Source organism: Papaver somniferum, chromosome 2, assembly GCF_003573695.1.
Source record: "Papaver somniferum cultivar HN1 chromosome 2, ASM357369v1, whole genome shotgun sequence".
NCBI lineage: Eukaryota > Viridiplantae > Streptophyta > Magnoliopsida > Ranunculales > Papaveraceae > Papaver > Papaver somniferum.
The window spans coordinates 170,444,393-170,452,580 of record NC_039359.1 but is presented as its reverse complement, the minus strand read 5'-3'; the positions used below and the strand labels follow the sequence as shown (position 1 = coordinate 170,452,580).

The 8,188-nt window shown below is 36.6% G+C and overlaps 1 long non-coding RNA gene across 1 annotated transcript; it reads left to right on the top strand.

The window, feature by feature from the left end:
* The first annotated feature begins 1,721 nt into the window (after nucleotides 1–1,721).
* LOC113349768 lies at nucleotides 1,722–3,875 on the top strand. Its single transcript, XR_003360358.1, has 2 exons — nucleotides 1,722–3,060; nucleotides 3,535–3,875. It is a non-coding gene; the product is annotated as an uncharacterized LOC113349768 (long non-coding RNA).
* Nucleotides 3,876–8,188: the final 4,313 nt, after the last annotated feature.

Sequence of the window (8,188 nt, the reverse complement as noted above, 5' to 3'; positions counted from 1 at the left end):
GATATGGATCTGGAGGTACACTTATTGATCGCAGAAGCAATGGCCTATAATTTAGTTGGTGGTTGATGCAATGGTGGAGTCTTATTGAAGTTACAGAAGCTGATGGCCTTGAAGAAGTGCAGCGGCAATGGGAAAGGATATAGCCTGAATTAATTGTACTACCTGAAGTAGATGTATGTGTAGGATGGAATGGATGATTGAGCTGTGCAGCTGCAGTTGGAAATGGAAGTGCTACATGGTGACATTGAATGTAATGGCCTGAGTTGCTGCTATTGAAGCTGAAATGTATGCTTAGTTGAATGAATGTGGACGATGCGAAGGGCTAAGTCAGGCTCAGTTGAGGAAGAACAAGCAGTAAGAGATGTAGCTGCAGCTGACAGTTTTTGAGCAGTAAAGGCTATAGGTTTCTAGAGGTCCGGTAAGAAGAGATTTTAGCCGGGAAGCTTAACAAATAGACAAACCAGCAATATCCCGTGCCTCTTATGGATACAGGTTACAAATGATGACCCTATTTTCTACATCATAATCATGATAAATACTCGGCATCGTACAAAGGGGGGAAAGAGGAAAGTCAGCAGAAGCAAGGCCATACATAAACAAGAGATGTAGGAAACATTTAACACCAATTAAAAGGTTTCACGCAACTGGCGAATCAAATATTCACATGAAACATAAGAGTACAACATAGTTTGAAGTTCAGCTCACTTTTTCATATGAACTGTAAACAATTGATAATTTTCTTTCACAAACTCCGACTGAACTATACATCCCAGTATCAAACCCATTAGTTTCAAATTCCATCTTCTTTGTTTTTCCTTTTCAGTAGGCAAGTGCTTAAAGGGAAAGTTTGTTACACCATTACCTATTCTGCAAACATCTAGTTCTTGAATACCAAAATTTGAGCACGAATCATACCAAAATTTAAGACACATGAAACTCTCAAGCATCAACACTACAAAACACTCCAACATTGAAACCAAGATCATTCTAGTTCATAAACTAAGGATGCATAAAACACAACAAGTATACATGCAACAAACTTTTTGATCAAATCCTCATCCATCAAATTTACTGAAACCAAGATCATTCAATAGTTCATAAACTAAGGATGCATAATAATACCAGCTTAAAGAAACGAGGGTTTTGATTGTTTATATAAATCCTTCACTTTTACGGAATAAACCCTAAAAACTGATATTACACAAAACAAACTATAAACAATCAAAACAAACAATCATGGAGATCAAAGAAGAAAAAAAAGATGAGAAAAAAAAGCATACCTGAAAGCTGAAGTGTTTCCTCTTCTTTCTCCTATGTTTTTCTCTGACCAAACTCCCTCCTAAATCTCTACTCTTTTGAGAGATTTGTGTACTGGCAAAAATACATTACCAACTCTCCAGAACTTCCCAAAACAACCAACTCCCTAGCATTCTAGGGTTTTACCACTAACAGGGAGTTCAAGAGTGTTTTTCAAACTCTCCCACGACTAACGGGGTTTTCTAGGGAGTTTGGGAAACTCTTCTGAACTCTCCCACGACTAACGGGGATTTTGAGAGACTCCTTCGAACTCCCCCACGACTAACAGGAAAAACCCAACTACACCCAACTTCCCAAATTCCCCCGAGGACTAACACCCTGTAAGTTTTTTGCTAAATCGGGTCGTACTTTTTTTTGAGTCGAGGTCAATTTTTTATTCGAATAATTGAAATGGTAGTGGCAGTCATCCCTCTGCAACAATCTTTCTATCACACGATTGAGTCTAAATTTCACCCTAATCTGTCAGGTAGTCATTATATTTATTCCTCTTAATTTGTTATTCCTCCCACGACGATTATGAGCTTTAGATTTGCTTAATCTTCTTTTAAATTTTAATCCAACTCCATGACATCTATAAAAATTTCTTTCAATAGCATACACTTGGTAGCTTCTCTATTGATACCTATCTTCGCCCAATAACATCATGTTTCCGTAAATTGTGATGACGAAGATTTTTTGATATCCAAGTTTGAAATTTTTATAACCTTACCCTCAATCGCAAACCCTAATTTTCCTTATTTAAGCACTCCAAACTGATGAAGATTTTACCATTGTTACGCTCTATCCTCTTAGTTAAATCAAAACCTTTACCCAATTGCAACCAATATTGTTCAAAACCACTTCGGTAGCCTTACAGCTGAGTTTCTGTATCACCATGTCTTCTGTTTGGCATGGTGATATATCCCAGTTAACAAACCTTCTTCAAATTTCCTTGAATCTGAGCAGTGGTAGACAGTTCAATCTAGATGATGTTTTCCCTTCTAGATTCCAGAACAATCAAGATCTCTGGACTAGCTGCTTGTTAGGTAGATTCTCTGAACCAGTTGCTAGGAACAGCTGGAATATTAGAAATGCTTTACTTTTTCAAAGTAAAAATGGTTAGTGAGTGGGTTTATCTGGTCAGATTTGAAAGAGAAGATGAGATGCTTAGAGTACTAGCCATTGCAACTACAGTAGTTTATGGTGACCTATTCTGCATTAGAAAATAGGAGAGGATTGAGGATTTGGCAACATGGAATCCTTCTGAAGAAATGTTTTTCATCACAATCCACAACTTCACTCCAGCTCAAGTATATAGTAACAACCTGAGAAGATACTTGGCTTATATGGGAGAAATCACTTCATTCTTCTACCTGACAAAAGAGCCAATGGGAGCTATTCCATTACAGTTAGAGCAAGTATTAGGTTTAAGCAAACTCTAAGATTCAGTGTTAGGGTAGAAAATGAGATGTGACTTACCAATGATATTAACTTTCAGTTTCTTCACTTCCCCAACAATTTCTGTGGCTTTTGTAACATCATTGGTCATAAGATTCAAGACTGTGAACAATTTGCTTTTGCCCAACAACAAGCTGAGGAGCAACAAGCTGCAGCTGATGCCATAATAGCTGCCACGCAGCAGATTGATGCACAACAACAAGAACCTGTCGTGAACCAGCAAATGGTGCAACAAGATATGCAGCAAGACATGCAGTTTTCAGAAGACAGCCTAGCCATTCAGATTCAATGCAAGCAGCATCTGAGGTAACATGTACTGAATACCTTAAACAAATTTAAGATGATACGACTAGCCAAGATAGTGGTAAACTACATGTTCACTGTCATGAAAAACCAGCAATTTCTAATACATTAAATGCTTTTGCACCTCCTTTTTACAATAATATGGGTGTGAAATATGACACTTACATGTGGAAAGTAATTCAGAAGAGAAACAGGCGTGGTCAGATGTTTAATGAGACTGGTTTTTGGAGTGAAGCTAGTTCTTCTAATTAGTTACCAGCAATGGCACTACTTACTTCAGAAATTGGAGTCTCATGCAATCTTACTTCCACTGGAATTTGCCACTGCTAGCTTCCAAGAAGCCTAAAATCACTGAAATCAATGAATTTGACCTGACCAAACAGATGACTGAAGAACAGAGGCCTGAAGATGAAAAGGACATTTATGTCAGTGAGGAACATGTCAATATTAATACTTATCCTCATCATTGGTTTACAGGAGAAGCATCTGGTGCAAGCAATACTAATAAAGACCCAAAATCAAAGGGTAAACAGGTTGCAAGCAATGACAATTAGTCATTTTGGCCCTAAGTAAATCTGCAGAAAACTTATGTGATCTGGTGTGTAGGCAATCATCAGAGCCTATGGCTCCTTTTTATTGCTTTTTTTTTACTAATCCTGCCTGCATTTTCCTTTTCTAGATTTCTGCTTATTTGTACTAGCCTTTATTTCCTTTCCCTTGTCTGTATAGTAGTTAAGTTGTTCCCTTTGCAATCATCTTTTAGTTTCAGTATATCTTGTTTTTTCTGTATTCTAATTTTAGTGCTATCTCCTTTGTAATTCTGTTGTCTCTAGCCTTAATTTCCTATCCCAGATTTGTTAATACCTCCCTTTTCAATTTTTGTTGATGAGTTTTTGTATTCCATGCTTTTAGATTGTTTACTTAAGTTTATGCGTACCTTGTAGTTAATCTAAATCCCGTGTAGATTTTTTTATTCCAGACCACCTTGCTCTTTCCTGTTCATAAACTTAGTGCTGTCTTTTTTGTACTCCTGCTGCATTCCTTCTTGCTCTTTCCTGTTCATATATTTAGTGATGTCTTTTTTGTACTCTTGCTGCATTCCTTCTTAACTTCTCATCTCTGTAGTGGTTTTTCCTTCCCTGCTCCTTACTGTGGCCAAGATTTTTCCTTTTAAGGATTATAGTTTGTTCTCATTTATATTCATAAATTTTCTTCAGCAGTTAGTTGTTTTATTGCTGGACTTTAGTCCTCTCTTTCAATCTGAACTAAGCAGTGTAGTTTTTTGTCAAGATGAAGTTGTTATCCTGGAACGTCCAGGGTATTGGGACTCTTATCATTAAGGACCACTTTCACTACCTTTGCCAGTTCTACAATCCTGATATTGTATTTTTAGCCGAGGCAAAAGCCCCACTGTCTCGAATGGATTTATTTTTTAAAAATTCCAAGTTTCATGACTGGTTTATTGTTCCTTCCGTGGGAATAACAAAAGGGTTAGCAATTGCCTGGCACAATAATATTGATATGCGGCTAATATCTTCAAGATTCAATGTATGTCATTTTGAAACGAAATTAGGTGAGGTCGAGACTCTAATCACATGTGTCTACGAAGCAATTGATACTGATGACAAAGTCGAACAATGGAATTTGTCGAACAATGGAATTATATTTCAGGCTTAGCACAACAAGTGAACAAACCTTGGGTATTGATCGGCGATTTTAATGTCATTCTAGATCCAGACGAAAAGCAAGGGGAGAATAAGGCTAGCTCGAGCAGCAAAACCATCATTATCCAGACAGTTGACTTCCTAGGATTACAAGATGCGAGATACAAGGGCGCTCCATTTACTTGGTCAAACAACATAAAAGGAGAAGTGAATATATGCGAAAGAATTGACAGAGCTTTGACCTCTTTTCTTTGGACCTAGAATTTCCCGGACACCAAGATAACTCACTTACCAAAAGTTGGGTCAGATCATACACCTATTTTATTGGACACTAACCCTGAAAAAATTAAACTACAAAAACCGTTTAGGTATATTAGATCTTGGCTCTTCCACCCTACGTTACCTAAGGTAGTCAAAGCAACCTAGGATTTACACTCTAATAATTCGACAAATAGAAATATCTCTTTGAAACTTCAACTTTTATCCTCAGATCTTGCTCACTGGAACTCCGACATCTTTGGAAACATTCATAAAAACATTAAAAGCTTAAATAACAAAATCGAGAGCATACATCAATCGGGGAATATCTCAGGAGACAAATAGAAGCTAAAAAACCTTGAAGCGAAATCAGGAAAATGGTACAAAATCAAAGATGATTTCTACCATCAACTGTCTAGAGATAAATTTTTCAAAGAAAGATTAAATTCCATTAATGCTCTTAGAGAACCTTCTGGCCTTTGGCTATCTGATATGAACCAAATCAATTCTCTCCTGGTGAATCATTTCACCCAAATAGGTACTTCCCAAATCAAAAAATATAACTTTGGTCTATCCAACATCATTAAACCTTGTATATCCGAAGCGGAAAACCTATCACTTCTAGAAATTCCAACCAAAATGAAATCTGGCTCACTTTATCCAATATGAATCAATGGGGTGCCCCAGGACCAGATGGATTTCAACCAGGTTTTTTCAAAGCTAATTGGGAAATTTTTTGGGTCGGATATTATTAACACTGTCCAAGATTTCTTTAAATCCGATATTCTTGATACTGATCTCAATCATTCCTTCATTACCCTTATTACAAAAATTTCAACTCCACAAACTCCGGGTGATTTCAGACCAATAAGATTAAGTAATACCATCTACAAACTAATTTCAAAAATTCTTGCGAACAGATTAAAGCCCATTCTCAATAAATTAATTTCCCCCAACCAATCAGCCTTTCTCCCTGGAAGACAAATCACTGATAATATTATAATTTCCCATGAGCTTATCCATACAATGAAAACTTCTAAAGCGATAAAAGGATACTTGGCTCTTAAATTAGACCTCTCTAAAGCCTTTGATAGGGTGGAGTGGCCTTTTATTGAAAAATCCCTCCTCAGTTTTGGATTTGATGAAAATTGGGTTAAACTCATATTACAATGTATCTCAACAACTTCTTTCTCTATTCCCCTCAATGGATCCCTCGGGCCAAAATTTAAAACCTCAAGAGGATTAAGACAAGGAGACTCTCTATCTCCATACCTTTTTTTTGATATACATGGAAATTCTATCTAGGCTTCTCGAAAATGCGGCTAAGGAAAAGAAAATCTCTGGTCTTCAAATCAACAAAAATGCTCAGAATATTTCACATCTTTTCTTTGCAGATGATTGTTTCTTATTCACAAAGGCTGATCTTGGGGAAGCAAAAAATCTTCTAGATGTCTTATCCCTATTTGGAAATATAACAGGTCAAATGATAAACCTTCAAAAATCCAATGTTTATTTTAGCCCAAACATTCATCCCAAACATGGAAAAATAATAGCCAGAATTCTTAAGGTCCATCTGGTGACAAAAAATGACAGATATCTTGGTACTCCCCTCTTCTTTGAAAAGAATCGAAAAGCAAATTTTGAACCACCCTTACAAAAATATTATTCCACTCTGCAAGGATGGAAATCCAAGCTTCTATCTCAAGCAGGAAGGACAGTTCTGATAAAATATATTATACAATCCTTCCCAACTTACCAAATACAGGTGCTTGCTCTTCCGAAAGAAACCTTGGACCATTTGGATCGTATCCAAAGAAATTTCTGGTGGAATAAAGAAGGGAACAAAAAGACAAGGAGGATTCATCAGAGCTTGGAAGAGAATTTGCAAACCTATCTCTCAAGGTGGGTTAGGTATTAAAACCCCTCACAAATTTAATATAGCTTTGCTCACAAAACTTGCCAATAGATTAATAATAGAAAGAGACCAATTATGAGTCCAACTTCTCAAAGCGAATTACTTTCCAAATTCTCACTATCGGGAAACTTCTAAAATATCGAACTTATCGTGGATTTGAACGAGCATCCAAAGAGGTCTATATTTAATTAAAGGAAATTTCGCCTGGCAAGTCAAAAATGGAAACTCTGCAAAAAATTGGGAAGACCGGTGGATTCCAAACTCGGAAATAATCTCTCAACCATCAAATCTTCAGGATCCGGGCCCAAAAATGGTTGAAGAACTCATAACTGAATAGAATAAATGGTATCAAGAAAAACTTGACAAATTCTTTGATTCAGAGGATAGAGGTAAAATCCAAGCCATATCTCCAAGAAGACAGGAACAAGACAGAATCAGATGGATACACCATCACTCAAGAAACTTCTCAGCCAAAAATATTTATAATTTTTCGGTAAAACAAGTTCAAGATGATGATGATTCTTTGATAGATTTTCCATGGGAAAAAATATGGAAAATTCAGGTAATTCCAAGAATTAAACTTTGTTTGGAAATTAACTCAAAAAGCATTGACAACGTTTTCAAGACTAGGGGCCCATAACCCGGATATTGATCCAAACTGTCAGATGTGCAATACCCAAGTTCAGGAAACAGATAATCATCTATTCACATCTTGTCCGTTTGTTAGAGCTATTTGGTTTGGATTTTGTCTAGGAACTTTAACGTCTTCTAGCAATACTCCCTTGGTTATTTCGTGGGTTAAGGGTTGGCTCTTTAATCCAGATTTGAACCATCTTGTAAGAAAAATATCTACCATCCTATGGTTCATCTGGAAACACAGATGTTTGGTTGTTTTTGAAAAAATAAATCCAGACCCAATTAAACTGATTGATCAGATCAACAAGTTTCTGCATTCCATCCCTCAAAAAAATATTAGAGGGAGAATTAACAACCAAAAGTTAGCCTCGATCAGCATCAAATGGACAGGGTTAAACACTAATTGGACAATTTTTGTTGATATTTCTTTCAAGAAAGAATACCTTTCAATGTGATATGCTTATATCCTATACTCAGTGGATCACGAGTCTTTCATGCAAGAAGACCTTGAGTAGTCCTTCGTCTTGTATGATGATTGCCATGGAGTTCTTGAGCTCAACTACACTTTCTATCCTAGTCCGAGACCTTAGCTATAGCAGACTAGAAATCAAGACTTATAGTTTTGATCACTAACATTGACAAATATGCTTGATATAGC